Source organism: Dasypus novemcinctus, chromosome 15 (assembly GCF_030445035.2).
Source record: "Dasypus novemcinctus isolate mDasNov1 chromosome 15, mDasNov1.1.hap2, whole genome shotgun sequence".
Taxonomy (NCBI): Eukaryota; Metazoa; Chordata; class Mammalia; order Cingulata; family Dasypodidae; genus Dasypus; species Dasypus novemcinctus.
The window spans coordinates 43,283,201-43,306,963 of NC_080687.1; the positions used below are offsets into that span (position 1 = coordinate 43,283,201).

General features: G+C 34.8%; 1 protein-coding gene and 1 non-coding gene across 5 annotated transcripts in view; one reads left to right on the plus strand and one right to left on the minus strand.

Moving 5' to 3' along the window:
• GPC5 (glypican 5) overlaps positions 1 to 23,763 on the minus strand; it is a 1,751,919-nt gene that overhangs the window by 861,299 nt on the left and 866,857 nt on the right. The window lies entirely within an intron of this gene.
• On the plus strand, positions 1,446 to 1,650 carry LOC111763968 (small nucleolar RNA SNORA73 family). The gene has a single exon (XR_002796682.2). It is a non-coding gene; the product is annotated as a small nucleolar RNA SNORA73 family (small nucleolar RNA).

Below are 23,763 nucleotides of genomic sequence, written 5' to 3' on the forward strand. Positions count from 1 at the left end.
ACAAAATTGTGGAATATAAATTGGACCTGAAAAAATCACATAAACATTATTTCTTTCCATCTAGAGACACATTCTGTTCAAATGTATTCATACCATTAGGAAAATAATGAAATCCTAGATAAATGCAAACAACTCATATGTGTAAAATGGGCAACTTATATGAACTTTACTTAAATAAATCTTTATAGCTCTATACAAAAAGCAATTCTCAGAGCTAAGGGATTGTATTTTCTATATGCTTTAGTGGTAAACAAATTTATAGCTAGGCAAATGTTTATCAAAATATTATTTATAATAATGAAAAATATAGAAACATCTCAGAAGTCAGTCAGTAGGGAATTTGTTAAATAAATGAAGATGTATCTTTACAAAGGAAAACTATGCAATCATTATAAATGATATTATGCATTGGCATGGAAAAAATTCTACAATATATTATTGAGTGAAAAAAGGTTATAAGGAAATACATATGTATTAATTAGTCAAAGGGTGCTGAAACAAAATACCAGAAATTGGTTGGTTTTTATAAAGGGTATTCATTTGGGGTAAAAGCTTATAGTTACCAGGGTACAAAGTGCAAGTTATTTCCCTTACCAAAGTCTATTGCCATGTGTTGGATCAAGATGGCTGCTGACACCTGCCAGGGTTCAGGCTTCCTGGGTTCCTCTCTTCCCAGAGCTCATTTCTCTCCAGGCTTAGCTCCTCTGTTTTCTCCACAAGGTCAGCAGTAGACTATTAGGCTCTCTAGGTTTTGCTTCTTTCCACAAGGCTAGCTGTAGACTCTCAGGTCACCACTTCTTTCTCTCTCCCTGGGGCTCAATTCTCTCCAGGCTTAGCTGCTCTACTCCTCTGTGTGCTTACTTCCTGGGCTCCAATTCAAAACTCCAACTCTCTTCTCTGTCATGTGGTTTTCTCTGTGAAAACATCCCACTGATAAGGCCCAATCAAAGCCCTAATCATAATTAAGTCACACCCAGAGGAACAGACCAGTTTACAAACATAATTCAATATCTATTTTTGGAATTCATAAAAATGCTAAACTGCTACAACATGTATAGTATATTTCATTTTATATAAAATAATAATAGATTATAAATTTTAGAAAGAGATGTCTATAACTATGTCTTTAACTTAGAAATCATGGTTGCCTTTAACCAGCAGGGTTTATATTGATATTTATTTACTTTATAAACTAATAGTAGTGATGGTTTTTTTTTTTGGTAATAACTTGATTATTCTTGCTTAATGTTCAGATGTGCCTCACTATTCAGGCTATTTGTGGTCTTCTCATCCCAGAAATTGTAAAATGGTATAAATATTAACATATTCTGAGTTTTAGCTAAATAATAAATGACCCTTAAATCTCTAAAGGGAAGACGTAAAATACATCATCAACAAACACATAATAAAAGTCAACTCTTCTTACATAAAATATACAATTTTATCTAATGTGGATACCCCGGGAGGTCACTCTCCCTGGGCTCTGTCCAGGTGGTGCAGGGGAGCAGAGGGCTCAGCCCAGTGATGTACAGTCCCATTCCACAACGTTGGAGATGAAGCCAGGCTCTGGAGCCTGCACCTGCATATTCCTACAGCTTCTCTGAGTCTTACTGACAATGACTGAGGAGACAAACCATGCAGGAAAGTTTTCTCAAGCATCCCAGTCTGGACCCAGGAATTCTCAGAAGAATTCCAAAATACCTCAGATTTGAGGAGAGAAGAGGAGCAAAGCCTTGACACTGAAATACGAGGTGGGAAAGTGGATGCTATACGATCTCGAAGATGATCATGGAAGGTTTGAAAATTGGACTCATATCTCCATGTTTGGCTTTTTAAAAAACTGAGTAAATCAAAGAATTCCAGCCTTAAAGCCAGAATCATGGGAACTGGATAGAAATTCACATTTTCAGGTCACCCCAATGTCCTATACCAGTTTAATATCTAATGTACTAAATAACCCGTGTATTCTGAGAATAAGAGCGAAGTAGATTAACCTATTAAACTAATGTATTTATGAATTCAAATAAAGATGATTTTGAGAAAAAAATATATATATACAATTTTATAAGAAGGGAACAAGGAAATTCAATGGTTCCTGATAAGATAAGAATGAAGAGAGGGCAAGGTAATTTTTAAGGAAACCACAATAGACCACAAGAAATTACATAGGAGATTCCTAATTTGGGACGTTAGAAGACCAGAATGTTTGCTTCCATCTGAAGTCAAAAGATGGAATAAAAATCTAAGGGCTCTTAAAATAGGTACTTGAGCCACTGTAGTGTATGCCTTCTGACTATCCCAGAAAATTCCAGTTAAGATTCATCATTTTTTTCATACCTTTCCAGATTTATACTTAGATGGGGTCAATAGGATCACATTCTTTCATGTCTAACTTTTTCCCTACCAAAAGGACCTATTAACCTACAACCCTGCATCTAGGATAACTTGCTTTCTCAGAGATATAAGGAAGAAATGCTCTTTTTCCTGCATCCCAATAAAATGAAATTTGATTGGCTTTTGAATATAAAGGTTTTTGCAGAAAGCTGTAACTTGTCTCTATCCGTATTTCAGATACATTTAAGGCCACTATTATCCTCCAAATAAGCAATCAAATTCAAACTATTCTATTATCATTCTGAATCCACAGTAAACAAACTAAATTATAGCATTCAGAAGACAATGATGAGATAAGTATCTAGAGACAGAATAGTCCTCAGGTTATTAGGAGATGCTATTTTATATAGATTTGTCAAAATAAATATGGAAAAATTTTGAGATATATTTATATATTTCTTTTTTTTTTTTTTCCCCAGCTCCTGTTATAACAGAGATTTCCTTGCATGCCAGGAGCCAACGAAACCTGACAACCTTATACAGTTAAAACAGTGTTGTTCTCCTTTAGTGTTTAGCCCTCCTTTCAAGATCAGCCTGGCACAGATGTGAACTGTAGGTTCCTCCCTGTCATTTTTAGCCTGCATCTTGTCCTCAGCTTGCATTTATTAGTGACCTTAGGAATTCCACTGTTTACAGGAATCAAATGCTACCTCTACTCCCTGTGGAATATATTTTCTCCATTTTCTTTAATCTATAATATGATTTAAAACAGGTAAGCCTTTGCCCCAGGCTGCTTTATCTTAATTGTTTCTCATAACTTTAGCTGTCTCAAGTTCTGAGATATACTTCTGGATGCCTCACACACCCCAAAACAGAGTAAATTACTAAATTCAATTTCTAAAAGAAAAGATGAGTTCCTTATTTATTGTTGAGTGACAAAATATCCCCAAACTCAGTGTCTTTAAGCAATAACCATTTTATTCATTTATGATTCTGCAGGTCAGAAATTTGGGGATGGCCCAAATGGATTTAGTATTCTGGTTCTCCATGGCAAGAAATGTGGTCACTCATTTGGCTGCGTTAAAAATGTGGCTTTGTTAGCTGGGAACTTCATCTTTCTTCATATTTCTATCACTTCACATGGCCTGTTCAATTTAGCTAGCTTGGACTTTCTCTCTACCTGGAGGGTCTTAGGACTTAGACTGCTTGGGTTCTTTTTTAACCTTTATTTCAACTTCAAATATTAAAATAACAGACAACAGGTAGCTTAAAAAAATATGGAAACATTACTTTAAAAACTCCTGTCCAGGCACATTTATCTTATTTAATCTTAAAAAAGCAAAAAACAAAAAACTCAATTGTTTATCCAGTGTTCTAAAAGATGAATAAGTGAGCACAGATTGAATACATGACATGATCAGTCTCCTTATTAATGAAGAGAATAAAAAAATAATCCTTGATCATAGACACATCTCATAAAACTAAATTCCATATACTTTTTTTTTTAAAGATTTATTTTATTTGTTTCTCTCCCCTTCCCGCCTGCCCCCCCAGTTGTCTGTTCTCTGTGTCCATTCTTCTGCATGATTTTGTTTTTGTCCGCTTCTGTTGTTGTCAGTGGCACGGGAATCTGTGTTTCTTTTTGTTGCGTCATCTTGTCGTGTCACCTCTCCGTGTGTGCGGTGCCGTTCTTGGACAGGCTGCACTTTCTTTCACACTGGGCAGCTCTCCTTAGGGGTGCACTCCTTGCGCGTGGGGCTCCCCTACGCGGGGGCACCCCTGTGTGGCAGGGCACTCCTTGCGCACATCAGCACTGCACATGGGCCGGCTCCATAAGGAGGCCCGGGGTTTGAACCACGGACCTCCCATGTGGTAGACGGACGCCCTAACCACTGGGCCAAGTCACTTTCCCCAAATACTTTTTTGATCTGTAGTATTGACATAGCAATTTTTTTTGCCTTTGCTACAAAAACATTACAATATTATTCTTAACTATAGCCCATAAATTACATTGGTTGTATTTTTCCCATTTTTTGCCATATTTTTAACATCTTGTAATAGAGGAACATTCTTGTATTTCTATTATTAACCACAATCCTTATCTACCAGCAAAATCAATATATTATACAGTCCCTAGATTATCTTCTAGCTGTCTTTCAATTAATATTCACCTCCCTAGACTACCCCTTTAAGCCACAATCACATTTATAAATCAGCAGAGCTAGTTATACTCATTATAATGCATGGCCATCAACTCTATCCAAATATTTACAATCAACCTTATTAAACATTCTACATTATACTCAGCATCATTTTACTTTAAGATTTTGGAAATGCACACAAACATGGAATTATAAATCATTTATACTTTTTCTATTGTAACCTATGCAATAAAACACGGAAGAAATTTCTAAATTGTTAGCTCAAGATTTTTCCCCATAAGAAATTAGGCAATATACTAGAATTAAAATAATTCTAATTTATTAAACTACCAACTTCTTCTAGTTTGTGAAATCTACATTTATTATCTATCACCTATCTGTCCTATTCTCCTAAATAACATAATTGGTATGCACAATAGTACCTTGCAGGGAGATGGGAAAACAATATTTGTTCGTAGAATTATAGAATTAATTTATCATTAAAGGAAAAAGTGGGAATCAGATGTGGCTCAACTCCTTGGGTGCCCCCTACCATATGGGAGGTCCAGGGTTCAGGTTCCAATGCCTCCTAAAAGAAGATGAGAAGACACTGCCTTCCGCTGCAATTAGCTTAGACTTTGCCCCCACTGCAACAAGCAGATGCCACAATCAGCAGAGGCCACAGCTCACAGGGAGCAGATGTGGCTCAGGCTTTTGGGCACTTGCCTCTCATGTGGGAGGTCCCAGGTTAGTTCCTAGTGCCTCCTGGAGAAGGCAAGCAAACATTGAGCAGACAAACAAGAGAACCATCTGGGGGAGGGAGGCTGAATAAAGAAAAAGAAAGTAAATAAAATAAATCTTAAAAAAAAAAAAGAAAAAGCACGTGAACTGAACATGTACTAATTTTATCAACTTTATTTCTGGGAAAGCTAAAGGTATTTTTTAACATTACAATAAAATGGACAAACACCTGGCATTGTTTAACACTTACCTGAGAATAACATCATATCATAGGGAATCCTTAAATTTTAGAGATGGCATAATTCTTTCTAAGTAAATTTTTTTGAAATTAGGTACTCAATGGAAATATATCAAAATGCTAGCAGTGGTTCACTTTTGAAGATAAAATTATACCTGCTTTAGTATTTGCATCATCTTGCTTCTTATTTTCCACATACCATATATATATATATATATACACACACACACACACACACACATATGTATATACTATAGTGTCTATATGTAATAAATTCATTAATGTGAAATTTAATTCTAAAGTAATTAATTTTTAATGCACATAACTATTTACTTTAGATTTTATATATTTATTTATGTATTTATTTATTTATCTCCCCCCTTGCAGCTTGTTCCTTTCTTTTCTGTCTATTCTCTGTGTCCTTCTGCTGTGCATCTTTTTTTCTTTCTGTATCTGCTTGTCTCCCTTTGTTGTGTCATCTTGCTGCACCAGCTCTCTGCAGCGTGTGGGCCAGCTTGCCTTCACAAGGAGACCCCAGGACATGAACCCAGGGCCTCGCATATGATAGACAGGAGCTCAATCGATTGAGCTACAGTTGCTCCCCAACTTTATTTTTTTAAAGAACAAAATACTCAATGGTCAAAAATTGAAGTAGTATAGTAGTATATAAAATGAAAAGCAAAAGGCTTCCCAGCCTTCCCAGCTCTCTTCCCCAGATGTGATATCATCTCAGTTAGGTTTTTCAGGTTAATTCTGAGTTTGTATTTCTGAAATGTTTATTATAACAGGACAGGAGCATTGCACAGAATTTATGTTTCTTACAAAGGCTTTGTCTTCCAGAGCCTGTCTAGCTCTGTCAGATACTGAGGCTAGATTCAGGTCCAAATTGTCAGGGGCAGATTTTAATCATGATCACTGGTAAAGATTGGATAATACAAATGTTCAGACTATACTATATGATGGCAGGGCAACTATACAGAGCCAAGAGATTTATTCAGTTTCTATCAGAAACTATCTGGGCAACACTGGACCTCCTTCTAGAGATGATAAAAATGAGTGTGTTGTTTGCCCAGTGTCATATACCACTGTTCTCTTTCCCATCTTAATTGGTACTAAAGCCCCAATATTATGTATGTTCAATTTAAGCTAATAAACACACTTTCTTTTGTATGCCTTTGACAGTTCTATGTATTACAGTATCAAACACTGTACCTTTATGTTCTAAACTTGCCTCTCCCTGCCTTACCTTATATTGCCAATTCTCCAAATATTTTTCTTAAGCGTGAAAAGGCCAATCTGGAACCATCTTCATAGCTTTCCTCTGTTCCTTCTAGCCTGCCTCACCTCATCCATTTCAGCCTAAGCCTCTTTGGTAAGATATTTAGAAGAAATTGTGGGAAATGTGTTTCACAGATTCCTTAAAAACACCAAACCAGTTGGTTTTTAAAGTGCTCCTCATCCAAGAATTTGGATAAAACCATCATACCAAAGTGAAATCAAAGAACAATTTACAAGGCAAACACAACAGATATGGACAAGAACTACCAAAAATGCTATTTGTTCTTTCACTAAATTATGCCATTTTCTACAGTGATGAAAAGCAATCACCTTAACAGAATTTCTATTTTGTATGAATATTCTTAAATTAAAAATGTCTTTAAATTGATTAAAGAGGTGCAAACATTAAAAAGGGAATTGGGTGGGAAGGAAGGAAATTGAGAAGTCTGCCACTATCATAACCATAGAATAAAGCTCCAACTGGCACCAGAGAACTTCGACAACTGTGAATTCTTGTAGAAGTATAGATTGTGTGGTGGCAAGGGCAAAGAGGATGCTGCCCTTCTAATGTTATGCCATATAATAAAAGATAAAAGAGTTCCCTTGATTCTCTGAAGGGAGTTATAACATTGGTGTGGCTGCTCTTCAGTTACGCCTTAACCCCTAGTGTCAATTCATCTTTGAAGAAGCTCAACCCAGTGGTTATCCTCAGCTCCTTTGCCTTCCCTCTCAATCGGCCACCACCATACCTAGACTTTGCTGCTAAATGCCCAATTGTAAAAAATATCATTGCAGGAAAGAATACAGTATCCATGAGTACTCAAGAGTAATTAGTTGAAACCAAACAAATATTTACCTATCTAGTTTAGCAAAATTCAGTTTTCTACATGTCAATTAATGGCAACTATATTACCTTTAGCTCAGTCCCAAATGTTAGGCATCATCCTTAACTTCCATACCACACATCTTATCCAGTTGTCAGAACTCTTCTCTCCATCGTAAATATATATCCATAGCTTGACGACTTTTCAATTGTTCAAGCACCATTTGGTCCAAGCCACTATCTCCTTTTGCCAAGATTACTTCAATAGCCTCCTAACTTGTCTCCAATTTCAACTCCAAACCTACTATGCCTATTATCAATACAATTGAAGTTCTCCTTTAAAATATAAGTAAAATACATTTTATATAATTCAGCTACTCAAAACTCTCCAATAGTTTCCAATTTCACTCAGCCTAAAAGCTATAGAAGCTAGCCCTATTATTGCATGGTTAATGGTCTTCTGTCAAGATACATTAATCTAGAGATAAAGTTCACATCCTGAATTTTGTTAGTACTTGTTAAATTACTATTTATGAACTATAAAATTTTAAGAGTATAGACCCTTTAATAATCAATTACCACATCCAATTAGCTTATAATCATTGAAATATACAATTGGGACTAGTGCTCATTTCAAATCTCAAAATACAAAACCACTTAATTCAGAACTCCATCTGTGCCTTGGTCTCTAGAGTCTGACAAACAGTCTCCAAATTGTCTTCTGAGTTTTCAACAAAACAAGACACCATTTTAGAATCTATTTTAACATTATTTGCAAAAGGTGGGGACTCACATTGCATCTGGTTTGACTTTTCTCTAATGAAAGCTCCTAGTTGTTCATTGTCAGAAAGGATGTAAGTATTCCCTAGAAATAGTGCTGTTATTTAAAATGCAACAATAGAGAAAATCATACCCCTAGACCTTATATGTCCTAATCATAAAATTGTAATTGGCCCTTTTATGCCTGTGCTACCCTTGAGACAGAGAATTAACTTTTGTACATGAACAAAAGCATGCACATAAAATTCCAAACACTTCAAATTTTCACTCCCAAAAAGGAATTAGAAATAAAACTTATTTTTCTTTAATTTTGGAAATTCTATATAGTTTCATATTACTTCATGAAATGCTATTAAATTTTAGTTATTACAAACAATTGGAAAAGGAGGCACTAGGATATAATGTTCATAATAACACTGCAAGTAGAGAAAAATTACTCATAAAATTCACATTGCATTTGTAGGGCAAAGTGAACTCCTTACAGATATGAAATATTTTAGACCATATCTTGTCATAGTGGTTATGAGTACAAACCTTGTAAGGCAGCTAATCTGAGTACAAAGTCTGTCCAGCCATGTGACCTGGGCATTGACTTGGACTCCCTAAAACCCTCTGATCCTCATTTTACCCAAATCGCCTGGGATAAAAATGCCTGCATTAGGAACTTGGGAGGCATGAGGTCTAAATCACCTATTGCAGTGAATACATTCAGCACAATATTTGATCCACAGTAAATGCTCGATGATAGTTACTGATATTAAGGACAATCAGAAACAATGGTAATTATTTCATTTTAAGAGTGTTGAAGGCATCAAAGGAGGAACGTTGTTTTGCCAATTGTCAGAGCTAAATAAACCAAAAGGAAATAATGGAAACAAAGAAAATTTTGTTCATAGTCAAAAGTAAATTCTATGAGCTAACATTCTTACATTTTCCTCAAAGAGTTCAAAGAAGAGTCCTCTTGACTTCATTAAGCACTCTAATGTGCCCAATCATTTGTGTTCCAATCCCTGGATTAATTAAGAGCAGCAAATTAGAGGGGAGAGGTAGAGACACTGAGTACAGCAAGATGTGAGTTCTGATACTGGTGGAGCAAACTGGATAGGTATTATCCTCTGTGATCCATGTGTTGAACAAGCATAATACTCAGGATATACAAAAAAACCTTAATTTTGCTTTCCACACCACCCTTGCTTTAATTGTTTTTTTCTTAAGTAGGCATTATTTCACATGACTCTGGATGAACTCAGGGAGAATCATGGTTTTTCTGCTCACTCTTAGGTAATAGAGATGCCTACAGATATTTAAGTACCAGTTTAAATTTAAATTAATAGGCTATGATGTGGACCATTGACTACGGGGTGCAGTGATGTTCAGAGATGTACTTACTGGGTGCAATGGATGTCTCACGATGATGGGAGAGAGTGTTGCTGTGGGGGGAGTGGGGGGTGGGGGCGGTGGGGTTGATTGGGACCTCGTATTTTTTGAATGTAATTCGTAAAAATAAATAATTTTAATTAAAAAAAAAAAAGAAACCAAGTGATCCAACTAAGATACTAATAAAGCAAACAAACATAATTTCCATTTAAAATAGTTTCCCTCTTTGGGATCTCTTTTAAGCTGGAAGTTTACAGGGGAAGGGATGGGGATGATTATCTTAACCTTCTTGGGACTTGAGGGTTCCTGCCGGTTCTTTCTCTTGTGCAATTATTTGACTGAAGTAGAAAGCATCTCTCTTTGGGGTAGTCCTTTACCACTAATTAACTTCTTTGACTCTGAGAATTCCTTGATATATCACTTGACTCTATCTGTTGAAATCTCTTTGTCCTATAGGCAACCATATTAGACATAAACCAATGTAACTGGTGTTCTCTCCCTTATAGTCAAATAATAGGTATGAGAAATATTCATATATTTCCACACCCGATGGACTCTAATAGTGCAGGCTGATTCTAACAGCATGGTCACTCAAGCTTAAGTCCAGGCACAGATCAGACTGAGTTAGCATTCTGCTTTAACGTTTATAAATACAAATAAATTAGAAAGATGGAAACAGAATAGCAGCTATGTATGTCAGAGGAAGCATAAAGAGATTTAGAGGTGATTATTGTAGGGTAGAACTTCTTTGCTTTTTGTTTATTATTACTATTGCAAAAATGAAAATGCTTTAATGATTTGAAGTGATGAATGCACAATTATGTGATTATACCAAATACATTGATTGTACAATTTGGATGGATTGTACACTTTATTAATATGTGTTAATAAAATTGATTAGAAATTTCAAAAGAAAGAAAGAAAGAAAAGGAAGGAAGAAGGAGAAGAGGAAGAAAAAGAGGAAGAAGAAGAATAGGAAGAAAGAATGAGCCTGGCATAACTTCTTAGTATCTCCCATCTCAGGGAACATATTTCAAAGTTAATGGTTTCCATTTTAATTGCTGCCTCTAGATCTGGGATTAAAAGGATGTACTACCATTCCTACCTCAAAAAAGGAACAGGGATTTGTCATCAGCTTTCTTGAAAAGAGCCATACCTGTAAATGCTTTCCACATGTGAATCCCGTTCATATGTTTGTTTTGGCTCAGTGATCTAGGAGTTTTGGAACAGATCCTTTTTCATTCACATTTTTCATCAATTTGTATGTGAGGGGGGGCTTCTGTCTTCAATCTTACCTTTACTTTGTTACCCTGATACCTATCAATGCCAAAGTCAAAAGATTCCCACTTTAATACTTTGTTTCACCTCACCAGCATAGAGGACTGAGGCCACTGTTGTAAGAGCATACTTATATTTATATCTCAATAATTTCTGTGGTACTGACAAACTACAATGCACCAGAAGTGTGGGCCTTAAAGTGTGGGCTCCAGACCAACACACTGGGAATTCCCTGGGAGCTGGTTAGAAATAAATAATCTCATCCCCATCTCTAGCCCAGAAAACTGGCTAACTGCTGAATCAGAACCTGCATTTTAGCAAGATCCCCAGCAGAGTTACGTGCACTTTAAAGTTTGAGAAACATTGTAATAGAGGCATATTAATAATGATAGTTTTGCAGTCACTTCCCAAATTGTGCTCCTTAGAAAATTAGTATATTCCAAAATGTATTCCATAAAACATGTATTTGAAAAAGATTGCGGTAAATAAAGTTAAACAAACTTCCTTTCTTTAGGACTTCTTAGAGCCCAATTGAGTACTGTTATACTCCAAGAGAAAAACGTCATGTGCAATATTTCCCCAAGCCATCTCACCATGAAGCCAAATTTTCTTTGGGACATCTATTAATACCTGCTGGAACACAGCTATATGTAAAATATAGTATGGAAAACAGTGTCCTAATTTATGAAGGAATGATCAAATTAAACTATATAAACACTACTTAAAACATTGAAAAAATTGTTCATGCGAAATATTTTATTCTCTCAAAATTAAATTGTAAATTAGGGAATGTTTGCTTCTGTCTTTCCACTGCTGTCTCCAGACTCATTATTTGATTCAGCTATTGGAGTCAGAATAACCAAACACTTTTTGGTCATAATCACACTCAAGATTTTTCCCTCATTTTGCCTCTAATCAAAATAAATGTTTTATCATTTTTTTCTTCTTAAACTAGACAACAACATAAAAACAATCTGAAAATGTCATTCTCTGATAATAATTAGCTGATAATGACTCATAATGCTATTTCTTTTTGCTTTTTTAAATAGAGAAGGTGGAGCCATTACAATACTTATGGCAAAATGAATTACATTCGCCATCACAATTCAAATATGTTGTGTTTAGAACAATCCCTGTGAACAACACACCCATAAATTCTGACAGACAGACCTCTGGAATTAAGGAAGACCATGTACTAAGAAATCACCAGAAATCATAACATTTGCATATGCTTATCTCAATTCTTTTATAATCATATTTCTATCAAGTGTTTTTTTCTCAGATATTTCAATATTTAAATGACTTTAAAATTTTTCTGGTATTTCCCTAGCCCAGGAAGAAAAATTTTATACTTGTGTAGAATTTCACAGCCCAGTTTTTTTCCTTTTTTCCACTTAGAGCTTTTCATGAACAATTTGTATGAAAAGATGCACGCTACCACTGAATTTGTTTTCAAACTTCTTAAAAATGTCTGCCTAAAAAAAAAAACCTGTTTATTTTTGTCTCCTTTATTTTCTTTCGCTACCTACCTGAGCATGGTGCCATTTTTCACACTCTTTTTTGTTATAACAAAGTAAGGTCAAGATTTCAATCTAGTTTCATTTACTACCTAAATTATCAATTTTCTACTATATTCAAAAGCATCAGATACAATTATAGCTAAAACTTTTTATATTGTACAATATTATTTTGTATAATTACAATAGTTTGACCCATTTTAAATTATCTCCTCCATCCAGCATTTCATAAGGGCATCATTAATCATCATACAGATAATCTCCAGGAAAACAACTAAGCAGAATTGAGAATATGCAACGAAGCTCGATGGTAGCATAAATACCTGTAATTCCCATCTTTCCTCATGATTTTTTATTTGGAGATCAGCTTTGTAGTTAAGTTTTGCTAACTCTCTCCCCATATTCAACAAATATTCAACAAATATTAATTTTTATTCAACAAATATTAATTTAATGCATATTAATCACTAGGCTCTGTTCTAGATGTTGGATATTCAAGAAACTTAAAAAAATGTAATATAAAGTCAGGTAGTTGTGATAAGTGCTAACAGGAAAAATAAAGCCATAAAAAAAAACAACAGAAAATGACTTAGGCAGGTGAGCAGGGAGTAACTAATTTAGATATATTTTATCTGCTATATATTAGGTATATATATTTTTATCTGATCATCCCAAGTATACTCTGTCAATTTAGGTGGAAATCAGTACTCAGTTTTAGCTACTCTTGAAATTATTGATTATTTATGAGGTGCTCCTTTATGACCTGTATTTTCAGATTACCAACAATTCTCTCCAAATTTGCTTAAAATCTGTATAGGCCTTTTCATTTAACATTCTAAAAGAGAAAAAGAAACTTTCTCTTTTTCATGTATAAAAAAATCTATTCCAAATTAATTGTGTTTCTTCTTTTTATCTTTTAATTGATTATTATTATTTTTTTTTAAAGAAGCTTTCCACAGTAAATATTGCCTCAAGCAGCAGGACTCCTGAGAGTTCAAGAGAGATCTAGACACTATAAGTAGGGCTGACCAGCTCAGGATTTTGGCACCCTGTCAGTGGGTCTTACTTTGGAATTTATGGCCCCCCAGTGTAACAGAGTTAGACTCATTTATAGTTTCCCTGCACATGAATCTTCTACCCCTTTTATCTGAACTATAATTAGCACTACACTTGTTAAAATATACGTCCCAGAGACTTATATCTTTGGCCCATCCATGTGCCCATTGGGCCCTGAATCTCAGCAGAATTGCAACACCTACTCTCCAGTTCACTGGACTCAACCATGACAACTAGCAAGGACACGAAGATGGGAAATGCCCATCCTGAGGAACAGAGAGTGTCTGCAACTGCAAGCAAGATAGTCCCATCCATCTGCCCAATGGGATCTAAGCACCTTCTCAATTAGAAACAAAGTGGACATCACCGTCCCCAAATCCTCAAGAACAATGGACTAAAGTAGACAATATTATTCTATTATAGACATTATTATTCTAACAATGGAAGAACTTGTGTCATTGATATAAAGGCTGTGGCCACCAGAGGTTCTGAGGGGAGGGAGAAGGAAAAATAGGTGTAATATGAGGGCATTTTTGGGACATTGGAATTGTCTTGCATAACATTGCAATGATGGCTACAGGCCAGTATATATTTTGTCGTAACCTACAAAATTGTGCAGGACAGAGTGCAAACTATAGTGCATGATTAGTAGCAATCTTCAAAATGTATTCATCAATTGTGATAAATGTACCACACTAACGAAGGATGTCTTTAATATGGGAAAGTATGGAAGGCAGAGGGGGGAGGGCATATGGGAAACCTCTAAATTTTTTATGTAACCTTTAACTGTGTTTCAGTTGAAAGTCTTGACAATTGTAAGGATGCAGTGTTTTCTTTTTGAGGAAAAAAATTAAGGATACAGAAATATATGTGTGTTTTTTGTGTGTGAATGTGTTATTATTTTGTCAATATTATGACCAAACCACTGCTCAATTTAACACTGTAATTGAGAAAAATCATTATGAACTCTTTGATATAAATAAAAAAGGTCTAACTGCATTTAAATTTTTTAATCATTTGCTCAGACAATATATTGACATTGTAAAATTAATTTTTTCTAGATTACAATTATTGATACAATTTATTGGGTGAGATGATATACAGACTCCAGAGAAATTAGTTATAAATCTCAGCAAAAAGTCCTGAGAATATGTAAAGATGGATGGTTATTAAAAGGCCTATCCCCTTGCGGTGAATTTGGTTAATGTAATTTTTAAAAATATATTTTTTAATTTATTTTTAAAAGATATATAGATCATACAAAATATTACATTAAAAATATAGGAGATTCCCATATACCACACTCCCACACCTCCCACTTTTCCCACGTCAACAACTTCTTTCATTAGTGTGGTATATTCATTGCATTTGGTGAATACATTTCGGAGCTTATCTACACAGCATGGATTATAGTTTGTAGATTCATTGCATTTGGTGAATACATTTTGGAGCTTATCTACACAGCATGAATTATAGTTTATATTGTAGTTTACACTCTCTTCCAGTCCATTCAGTGGGTTATGGCAGGATATATAATGTCCTGCAACTGTCCCTGAAATATCACTCAGGACAAATCCAAGTCCCCAAAATGCCCCCATATCATACCTCCTTTTCCCTCTCCCTGCCTTCAGCAACTCTAGTGGCCACTGGACATAGACAATCAAAATACATATAATCCCAGGTAGTGGTGCTTCTGAGGGGCTACAGTCATGGTAGATGGTTCTGGAGTTTGGTCCCTTGCCAGTTGGCCCTACTTTGGAATTTGTGCTCCTGAGTGTGATGGAGTTGGACTCAGATGTGACTTTCTACATATGCCTCTTCCGTCCCTTTATTTAACCTGTGGTTGGCACTGGGTTGGTGTATGTGCAGGAGACTTGATTCTCTGGGCTGCCCACATGCCAGCTGGATCCTGAACCTCAGCAGAGTTGTAGCACCTCCTCTCCAGTTCATTGGTCTTACCCAGGTCAACTGACAGGGAGGTGAGGATAGACAACCACCACACCAAGGAGCCAAGAGAGTCTACAGTTGTGGGCAAAAGAGTCCCATCCACCAGTTACATAGAATTGAAGCCCCTTCTTAATTGAGAGGTGGAGTGGGCATCACCATCCCAGGGTCCTCAGGATTGGAGAATAAAATATGGACAAGAGTGAACTTACTGGTATTCTACTATAGAATTATTGTGACTCTAGCAATGTATAATTAACTTTTTCAAAATTCAATGCTACAATAATCATAAAAGATTGTTGCAAGAATTACAGAAATCTTTAAATAGAACAGAAAATGCAAAGTTAAAAATGGGTGCTATTTTTCAAAATATTTTTCAATACTTGCATGAAATATATTAGCAATGGGCCTCCTTGAGAGAGGCTCACGTGAACTAAATTCAAGCATGCAAGAAGCCTCTCCACCCACCTACCTGCCTTTTATCTTCTCATACTGAAGCTCTCTCCTCTAACCTGCTTTTGTTTTAATTCCTCTGGAGTATTTGAAGGGATGTGTCAAAAGACTAAAGTTCTAAAATTGCTTTATTTCATCTCAGGTGTGCTGAATGTAAAATCCATGTAAGATTTTTATCATTGTTTAGTCAAATCTCAATTTTGAATGTGAAGTTGTTAATATAAAATATAACATAAATTCATATAATAAATATGATATAATATACAATATATGTTATATACAATTATGCATAATAACAATATTATATATTATATGTAATTTAATAACATCAAAATCCTGTTAGATGAATTTTATTATTTCAGTTACACAAATGAGGAAAATAATGCTGCACTTTGATCATCCTACCTCATGTCTTCCCTTTTGTAGTATGATATCCATTATCTAATGTCATTACTAGATACAGCTATACAAATATAAGTTGAATTACTATATTTTAATAAATAATTATGCATAAGAAAATATCATTTTACCACATTTTCTATGAAAAGTGAAATATGAAGGAAAAGAACAGTACCACATTAGTAATTTCTTGTTTTAAAATCTCCTTAGTGTGCTTATGAAATATACATATAAATATCATCACTTGATTTTTTGCTCTCTAGAAGTTTAATATGCATAGTTTTCCCTTTAATCATTCATTACACACTACGTATTAGACTTATTTCATCCCAAGCTTTGTTGAAAGTAGAGTGCCATCTCAGGCTTCCTTCTAAGTTGTCATCACATTTCTAAAAACAAGTTCACTTGTTACGATATTACAAGTTAACAATATTAGTTACGATATTAAACAAGTTACGATATTAGTCATAAAGTTTGAATTCTAGCCTCATCTCTGTCAATAACTGGTTTCAGGGCCTTGGTCAAATGACTTAGCATGACTCTGTTTCAGCTTCCTGTCCCTTCACTCCCTGCTATGCAATTTGGATTATTAAATTATTTTGTGGCTTTTAAATATCGTGATTCAAATATTTACCCTTAAGCATTTACTGCATCCTGCTAAAACACTGTGGTAGATATAAGTGAGAAGTTAAAAACCTACCCCCAAAAAGTTGATTTAATAATAAATGTACCCCCAAAAGTGGTGATTTAATAATAAACCTATCCCAAAAATGTTGATTTAATAATACCTTGTTCCTCAACACTTGCTGAACAAATCTTAACAACAAGAAATTAAAGATGCTAGTTAAAATGTGTTAAAACAACCCAATTAAAAATGAGCAAAAGATTTGAATGGAGAAGGAGATACACAAATGGTCAAAAAGTACATGAAAAGATGGTCAACATCATTAGCCATTAGGGAAATGAAAATCAAATCCATAATGAATACCATTTCACACCCACTAGAATGGTCACAATTTTTAATAAAATGGAAAATTACAAGTAGTGGACAGGATGTGGAAAAACAGGAACACTCATTCATTGTTGGTGGGGATTTAAGATGTGTAAGACAATTTGGCAGTTTTTCAGAAAGCTAAGTATAGAATTACCAGATGGCCTGGCAATCCCACTTCTAGGTATATCTAGATGGAAGCAACCCAAGTGTCCACCAACAAATGAATGGATAAACAAAGTATGGTATATACATACAATGGAATATTAACTAGCCATGAAAAGGAATGAAGTTCTGATACATACTATAGCATGGATGAAACCCGAAGACATCATATTGAGTACAATAAGCCAGACATACAAGGACAAATATTATATGATAACACTGATAAATATGAAATAAGCTCACAGAGTCAGAATCTAGAATCTAGAATCTAGAATACTAGCAGACATTTATTTCTACTTTTGTGAATAGGGAGTTAAGGCAAAAATGTATGTACAGAGTTTCTATTTAGGATGATGGAAAAGTTTTGGTAATGGATGGTGGTGATGGTAGCACAACACTGTGAATGTAATTAATAGCAACGAATATTATATGTGAATGTGGTGATAAGGAAAATTTTTAGGTTATATGTATGGTACCAGAATAAACAATATAAAAATCTGTGGAACTACACAACACATTGACCCCTAAGTTAAACTATGGGTTATAGTTAATAGTGCAAATATAAAAATGAGCTTTTATCCATTAACAAATGTTCCACACCTATGCAAGGTATTAATAATAGGGTGGTATATGGGAATCCTTTATCTATAACACTGTTGTTCTGTAATGCACAACTTCTCTAATTAAAAAAAAGAAAAGAAAATATAAATGGAAGTCTTTTGACTTCATAACTAGGAATTTAAAAAGTACTGTATAAAGCAAAGAGAATCTATATACAGAACAAATACTGGGCATAGGCCCAATATGTTGATCAAATTTAGTTTTAATTGTTAAAAGTTTTAAAATATCACTACTGCAAAATAATATCTGAATATGCAGTGCAACCCCTTCATTGACTTCTTGGATGTATAGAAAGTAGAAATAAATGCTGCAATAACAATAATAGTAATAATAATAAAAGTCATCACACTACATGCTACATATCTAAAGATTCAAGGCTAAGCACTTTAGGGTTGCAAATAAGGAGAAAAAATTATACGAGGCTAAAAGAAGGCAAAAAAGGATGAGAAATAAAATATGATAGAGGAAGATATTTGTCATTATTTCATAATTCTAGGTCTATTTTTAGTATCAGTAACCATTTCCTTGATGATGGCTTATGTGTTTAGTCACGTTTTCCTAATGAAATTTAAAGTTTGAACTTGTTAATTAGTGCTATTTTCTTTCTATATTTTGCTATAAAAGAAGAAAATGATTGAGGATTACCTAAACTGATTTTGCTGTAACTATGTGGTTAGCAGGGGCTCATTTACTTTCCTTTGTTCTGGGATCATATCAAAACCAGAGACTCTCAATGGAAAAAGGAAAGGAAAAAGGCAATGTCACACAGGTCTATGGGATCACTATGTTTAGCTGTTTGACAATTTATTTCCCTTTGTACTAGACAGGTAAAACAAAATGAAAACTGTGAAATCACTTAACTCCATTGCATTTAATGAGAAAAGAGTTGACCTCATTAGTGTTTTTGAGTATTTTTCCTCAATGTTTTATAAAAACACCAGTGATTGAAAAACATTAAATGGCTATCATATGAGCATTTAAAAAAATCCATGCAAAAATACACAAACAGGCATTAAAATGGTGGCAGTCTGCTTGCTGTTATTTGCAGCTGAGAGGTAAGATAAAAGTGATGTTTTTCTTCCTTTTCAGTGATAAAAAGTTGTATCTCCATTAACTCCAGAGTTTATTTACAAATACTTGAGGAACAGAGTATCTTTATATCTGGAGGATTTACTAATAAAATGAATAATTGTATAACTAACTAATCAGCAGAATAAACTGGAAGAACTCTTTCTTCTCATCAAGGTAAAATGATAAAGGGCTTTCTCTGTGGGGGCAGTGAAATAAAATAAAAGGTGAAATAAAATAAAAATGAATTTTCTGCATCAAAATCATTATTCATTGGAAAGAAGAATCTAATAGAGACATAAGAACACTTTTACCTCTTTGGCCAAACAATATCAGCTTTATACTCAGTACTGCCTAGAATTATAAAATGTCATATAAATTCCAGTTCAAATCCTAACATCCCTCATAGTTTTCAAAAGATAATACAAGGAAGCAAATATGCATTCCATGTGAACTTTGGCTAGTAGAGCTTACTTGGAGTATAGAAAAGCAGGATGGCCGTGAATTAAAAAATATCCTTTCTTGAACTTGTAGTAGACTGATGAAATATTTATTTGGAAGCATTTGATATAAAGGCTAGATTCAAAGACAACTTTAAGAAGATTCAAGAACTACTATTATACTCGTGTAGATAAGAATTCTTATTGAAAGATCAATGCCATTTCTTGAGACATTGGTGAAATTTAAAGTGAATATTCAGATCTCTGGAATAAGTTGCATCATGATGTTTTCTTATTCCTTTTCTCTGCAGTAGGGCTTCACTCTGAATCCCTGCATCTAAATGTTTTCCTAGGGCCAAACACTACCTTCCCCCATGAGCCTTCTTTAATTATACTAGTTGACTCAGCTCTTGGGTATCACTCCCAGTCCCACCCCAATTCCTGTTCCTCTCAACAATGCATTGTCTCTATTGACATTGACTAAAAATCTTCCTCAGGTTTTCATTCTTAAAATTATTTGGATTTCAAGTGCCATAATAATTGTTCTATACGTAGCAGATACTCTGCAATTGTTTGAAATAACGATATTGATGCTTCATGGTGGTGATGATCATGATCTTGATGGTGGTGGTGGAGGTGGTGATGAGAGTCTGATAAACCATCCTCTCCCTCTCTGTATTTTCTTGCAAGCCCACAAAATATCAGAAAAATTTAGGAAGTTATCCCCTTCTCTTTACTATGCATTGTGCTCTTCTTTTGGTAGCAGTGATTTAATTGATAAAATGAAAATAGTCTGATGTCCATTTGGTCGTATTCCTTAATTGGCCAGGGTTAATGTCCTCAATTTACATGTTCATGTATTGCCTCTCTTTTCTTGGCTATCTATGACTTTTGGTTCTTTGGAAATTGACTACGCTGTGAACCCCATACATTCTACACTTCAATCTTGCATTTTTCATTCAAAACCAAAAAGAAAAGGCTATGCTTTGTGCAAGAAAGTGTTCAGTTGACAAAAAGTATTCAGCTGCTCTATCAGTGATTTTCATACATGTTCTATTTAGGGTGAAAGAAAACAAACTATTTTGTCTGAAATTCAAGCTGTATTTTTTGCCATCAATAAAGCAGATGATTTCTACTCTTTCTGACTCCTGTTAAATATTTCCAAATAGTTTCAGAATCACAAAGGAATAAAATGGGATGGTTAATTACCAAACCAAACACTGAGAGTGATGATAATGATCAAGTTAAAATTATTCTCACCAGCCTCTTCAGTTGAACAGGCCTAGAACTTTTTGCTTTATTTTTTATTTTTTGCCAGACTCAAGCACCTTTAAATGAAATTTCCATTTAAATCTCTCTTAGGTAGAAACTAGAACTTAATATTTACATTTGGGTGGGTTATGTAGAGTTTTTGGCATGATCAAATTTGGTCAAATTACATAAAGGCTAAAATTATACATCTGGTTCTACCTCAGTTTAACACTGTCAAGATCAAACAGGCAGAAACAGGAAAGCAAAAACCATAATTCCTAGAACTCCTGCTACCAGAGTTTTAAATAAAGTTTAGGTTCCACTAATTTAGTTATCACACAATCTCTCTTCAGAAGCAACTTATTTGGTAAAGTAAAAGCCATCCTTTTGCTTTGACAAAGGCAGCTATCCATCATCAGATTAAACAGTATCTAGACTACCTTCCCAGAATCGGCTGTGAGGGAAGCTTTTGATTCTGCAGCTTGCCCAAATGTGGAGACAGCTGCAGCCTGGCAGTACAGTTCTGCCCAGTATGAGACTGTTCCCAAAAGTTCAGCCTACAGCCTTGTTTTTGTAATCTTACCAATTTATCTGTGAGAAAGTATCACCCCTTTAAGAACATGTTATTCTGAAACACAATGAAGAATAAGTTCTTAATAAGTTAAAAGCCTTGGCTAGTGCCATGAGCATGGCAATTCAGGACAGATACAATAATTTAAGCTAAAGAATAGATAATAAAGTATAGACAAATCTTGCACAGGAAATACTGTACAAGGTGGATCTAAGAAAAATATGCCCAGAGTCATGGGGGAAGTTATGAGTCCGAAGGAGTCTGAAATAAACTTTACTTTCAACTCTCCATGGCTAGAGCCTATAAAAGGGATGTATTTTACTCTACCAATCCAGTTGAAGGATTCAAATTTTTAAGCACATGGCTTGAAGAAAAGGGCAATATTAATTTCTCTGATCTAAATGGCAAACCTTTCCTGTAAAACTCAATAACCGCCTAGTAGAAAAGAAATACTTTATTTCTGCCCACCAGTCACAGTTAGGGTCATTTCTATGTATTTCTCAAACCTTTTGGTTCTTGGTTCACTCCTACTCTATCGATTAAAATGTCTGACTTAATTCTTGACCATATATATATATATATATATATATATATATATATATATAGAGAGAGAGAGAGAGAGAGAGAGAGAGAGAGAGAGATGAACTTTCCAGTGCCTTGCATTTTTAGTTTCCACACAGATTCCCTTCTAACAATATCGTCCTCCATCTTCTTCAGTCATCGCTCCATGACAAACCCCAGACCTTGTCATTAATGATAACTGCAATACCCCCTTAAACACAGTGAATGCCTGCCTTTCCTTATCTGACTGAAACAAATCTATTTGGCATATCAGGATCCACCTTCCATCGATAGTACCATGCTTCTCTTTCGCTCACCACCTTGACGCTCTTACTCCTCTTCTTACCCAGCATAAACAGTATGATCTGTCACATAATGACTGATGTAGATCCCCTTGGCTCCTTTGCCCCCTCTTATTTTTCATACTTTGGCAAAACGACAACTCTGGTTCATCCCAGCTCTCCGCCTAGTCTGTAACTGGATCCATGTAGCTGAATGCCATTGCAGAATCACACACAAAGCAATGCTGACTCGTGCCACTTTAAACCGATAAGAAAAATCTCTAGGACTCTTAAAGGCAGTTTTATTCTATACGTCCCTCTTTTCACTTTCCTATTCAATTGCTCATATTATTTCTTGTTAAGTTCCTGAAAGCTTCCCCCCATTACACTGAGAAAACTGAAGCCATCTGAAGGGAACATCCATGAACACCCAGTATCACCTCTATGCATCTACCACCACAAATACACACACAATGTTTTACAATCTGCTATAGCAGATTAAGGAGCCATGCCATGATGCCATGATGTAAAATCAATCCATTCACTTGCACAGCAGACTCATCTACTCTTAGCTGTTCAAGAAGAGCCCTCCAGAGAATCTCTTCCTTTCAAAAATATTTTAATAGCATCACTGAGATATAAATAGCATAAAATTCATACTTAAAAGTATATAATTAAATAGTTTAGTATATTCACAAAGTTGTGCACCCTTCAGCACAATCTAATGTTTGATTTTCTTTTCCCCCTGCCAGGGAAATCTTGTTACTATTCAATTGCTCACATTATTTCTTATTAAATTCCTAAAATCTTTCCCCCATTTCCTGACTCTCAGGTAATAAGCTTGCTTGTTCCAGTTTCATCACACCTCATTAATACTTGCCATTTTGGTGTTTTGAATAGCTTTCCTAGTGTGTGTGAAATGGTATCGCATCATGGATTTGATACTGACAGAATCTTTTGATGTTTCTTGTCCCCTTGTATATATTCTTTTGATAAATGCCATCTCTTAATTGAGTTGTCTTTTCATTGTAGAGTTGTAAGAGTTCATTATATATTCCAGATAATAGTTTTTTAACAGATATATGATTTGCAAATTTTTCTCCCAGTCTGTGGGTTATTCTTTCACTTTTCCTAATGACAACACATGCAGTACAAAAATTTTTAGCTATGATGCAGTCCAATTTATATATTTTTCTTTTATTGGTTCTGCTTTTAGTATCATATCTAAGAAGTTATTATCTAAGAATCCAATGCCGTGAGGATTTATTACAATGTTTACCTCTAAGAGTTTTGTAGCTTTAGCTTAAATTAAGCTTAAGACCCATTTTGAGTAAATTTTTGTGTATGGTATGAGGTAGATTTCCAACATTATTCCTTTGCACATAGAAATCTAGTTGTTTCAGCAACATTTGTGAAAGAGAACATTTTTCCCCCCACTTAATAGTCTTGCCAATA